The following is a 3,695-nucleotide window of genomic DNA, read 5'->3' as shown; positions in this document are numbered from 1 at the left end:
TCTCGAACTCCCTCTTGGGAGATGGGCATTAGTAGTAACAATGATAGTGCTCGTTGGGAGATGTAGCAAGATAGGCAGGAGAGTGTTGGTTGGGGGGATGCTACAAGAGGATGACAATGTTGGACAAGGATTGAGAGGTGTGGAGAGGATGGTGACGCATCAAGAAGGGGGTGTGTTTGCGTGCAATTGGGGGGGGGGGGGGGGGGGGGGGGGGGAGGGAGGGGATCTTGTAAGTATTGATTTTTCAAGAAATTGACCAAGTGTAGCTACTAGGCGGTGGCAATAGTAGTAGGAGGTGCTGGAGTAAATTCAATAAAAAAGCGAAATCTTAGTTGATGCTAGGTAGTGCCCATTTAATAGGGGACAATCGACAGAAGAGGCGGGGTGTGAGACGCCAATTGAGGTAGGGGAGTCAGGGACAGGAGGGGCCACAATGAGAGATTGGAGCTGGCTGTTGTGGGTGGAGGAAAGCACTAATTGGGTGAGCTTTGGGATCAACAGATCACATTTAAATTTTTTTTATATGTGTGTATGATGCTTGACATCACTGATAACTCTATATGTTTTCTCCATGGAGCTCAAAAGGGTAGCGATCAAAACATCCAAAGTAATGATAGATGTATTCTGTCAGCCCCTCAAGACTATTCAACAAAGCCTAAGGTGGCAAAGTTGGCAAGATGCCATGCTGTCTTTTTATTCCCGGCCCCTGATAGACTTAGAATGATTTATTCTTGTCTAGCTTTGTAATTTGTTGGGACGCCTCTTGTGAGGCACTGCTGTAATACTCCACCCTTCTAATACCATTTCATGTTTTCTCAAAAAAAAAAAAGATACCTGGAGTTGTGGGCTGGCTATGAGAGCCGCCAGAGGGTGAACCTTTGTCAATCCATGCGTGTTCGAATCTTGTGTACGGCACTTAGAGAGTGAGACGAAGGCTCGCACTCGGAATCTAGTGATAGGAGGACACTACGATAGAACAGATTGTGGACAAAAGCTTGTTAGAGGAGAAGCCTTGAAGAGGTGCGCACATGAGCAGATTTTCATGCCGCTGCGGCTTGTGCGTCCGACATGGCAATGAATCTATAGCCGTAGCGTTTTTCGCGTGAAAGTAGGGCAATGAACGTAGGTGACCGCTGCGTTCATTGCTTTTGCGGGCACTTTTTGGAGGACCCACCATGCGAGATGTTTGCCGGCGTCTGCCTCCTGCTGCAGCCCCATCACAGGGCGGCAGCTAACCACAGTTTGGTAGCAACCTCCAAAAGCCACTGCTGGCGGGTAGTGTACAGCTGCAACAACCGAGGTCCAAGACCTGCTCCACTCTCGCTACGACAGTCGTTAGCAACAGTCACAATAACTGATTGGTTGATGAAATTGCACCATAATTAGTGCCTTCCAAAGAAATAGAATTACCACCTACTGTACTGCGCCACATTAAAAAAATACTTAAAGGCACCTGCTAGGTAGTGAAATCTGGCTCGGCAAGAAAGTCTGTGTCGAGAATCACTTACTCGGCGTTCTGATTTTGAGTGAGAAGGGTCAGCAACTCATCTTCACTACTGTCGTGAGCTTCACTATGCTACTGCGCCATACATGGCATTAGAAAAGCCTACGTGAGAAGGCTGCATTATTCTCCGCATCAAGAGAGCATGGAGTTGTGTAGAAGGAAGTGGAAGAGAGAAACCAACACGGTGTGTAGGTTGTGTGTATCCTCTCTCTCTCCCTCTCTCTCTCTCTCTCTCTCTCTCTCTCTCTCTCTCTCTCTCTCTCTCTCTCTCTCTCTCTCTCTCTCTCTCTCTCTCTCTCTCTCTCTCTCTCTCTCTCTCTCTCTCTCTCTCTCTCTCTCTCTCTCTCGGGAAGTTGCAAAGCAGTTTAGAAACTACTACTACTTAATGACAATGCAAAACATACTTTCTGTGTTGAAGTAACAATCTTTGCCTCGTGTTTTAGCTAATGGTGCGGGTCCTAATGCTTGCAGAGAAACACAATGGACCAGCAACGCTCACCTCGTTTGCGACCAGGCTCTCCAATGGTGAGTGCATTCACAACATATCGGCCTCCACGTTCCGTCCACCGGCAACAACCACCCCATCGAATTCAGCCACAATTTCAATCCACAGAGACGGTGCCATCACCGCCGCCAGCCGGAGGATTCCGTCAACTTCTGCAATCTGGCGACTACATTATGCATGATCAAGTCAATTTGCAATTTCCTCTTCCTTTGGGGACCCAATACCTATCACCAAACCCTACAGAACACATCAAAATGGTAGGCATTACTGCAACGGATCCACCTGGATCGATGTCAGTGTTCCTGCCGAGCATTCGGCCACTTGGACATTCAATTCCTCAAAGTGCCGATGGCTCCTTGCCATCTATTCCTGCTCTCCTTCCTGCCATGGAGGAGAACATACCTCTGTTGGAGTTTCCAACGGTCGAGGCAACCTCTCTACAAGGAAATGAGGTAAGCTCAGTCACAAATACTATGTCTTCAGCAGTTTTGGCGCAACGAGACCCTAAGAGCAAGGCTAAAATGCCTTCCAACCCGAAGAAAGTTTTGGAGTGGTCAACCATAAGGGTCTTGTGCTTGATCGACTTCTTCCAGGAGAAGTGGACTAGCCTAGGCAAAGGAAACTTCAAGCAGAAGCATTGGTCCGGTCTTGCGCTACAAATGAACTCAAAGTTTTCGTCTACCTACTCGACACAACAATGCAAAAATAAATGGGACTCTCTTCGCAAGACCTACCAGGGCTGAAGAAGGTACTGGTGCATCCCCGTCTACTTGGGAATTTTTTGATAGGATGTCTCAGGTTCTCATGAGAACACCCAAGGTGTGTGGTTTGGCCGGTGGCTTCAATGGGGAGGACTTTTTGCCTGGGACACCAGAGGCGGATGAAGACGACGACAACAGTGATGCAGACAATGAAGACGTCCACATCCCTAACAATGACGAGCATCAGAATGTAGCAACCCCCTCCCAAGAGGGACCACCAACCACACCAATTACCAGTGCGCCAAGCAGTGCTGGTGCTGGAGAAAGTTCTGCTGGTAGGGCTGCCGACTCCGTTCGGGGCCAACGATGCAAGAAGAAACGCCGTCTATCCGAAGCTGGCTCCTCCTTGGGTGCTGAGCTGAAGGAAGGACTATCTAGTTTTGCAGAAACCATGAAGGAGGCCGAGCTTCGCAGGATTGAGGCCGAAGTGTGTCGAATTGAAGCAGATGAAAGGCGTGCAGAGAAAGCTCTAGAGATACAGTTGGTTGCAGATAGCAAGAATTTTGGCAAGTGGACGAGATGCTTGACGTAAGATTGCATCTTGTCAGGCAGAATATTGATGTAACCCGCAATAAAATATAGCAATGCCTACGTCATTTCTTCAAACATGGTCTCTCTCTTTCTCTCTGAGTCTCTCCTGCACGACACTGTTGTGTCTCTTTGTAGAGTTAATGCAATTTGGAGTTTGACAAGTTAGAGAATAAGTACCTATTGATTGTTTCTTTGCCTACTTATCACTAAATATTCATGGTGTTCTTGTTGTCAATCACAGTAGCAACAATTGTCTTAGTGATGGTTTATAGTATGACAAAAAAATAGATTCTTCAGAAAGAGAGAAGAGAGTTGGAGATAAAGGGGTTACGAGAGAAAGGGATTTAGTAAAAAAGTTAGAGAATAATTTAGCGTTATGGTTAGAGTTGAAAGA

At 47.1% G+C, this 3,695-nt stretch overlaps 1 pseudogene; it reads left to right on the top strand.

Annotated features, from left to right (window-relative positions):
* The first annotated feature begins 2,182 nt into the window (after positions 1-2,182).
* Positions 2,183-3,297, top strand: LOC147455522 (uncharacterized; annotated as a pseudogene).
* Positions 3,298-3,695: the final 398 nt, after the last annotated feature.

Source organism: Adiantum capillus-veneris, chromosome 6 (genome assembly GCF_014529385.1).
Source record: "Adiantum capillus-veneris isolate H3 chromosome 6, ASM1452938v2, whole genome shotgun sequence".
NCBI classification, from domain to species: Eukaryota; Viridiplantae; Streptophyta; class Polypodiopsida; order Polypodiales; family Pteridaceae; genus Adiantum; species Adiantum capillus-veneris.
Note: the sequence above shows the minus strand (reverse complement) of the source record. Positions and strands in the feature narration are given on the sequence as shown.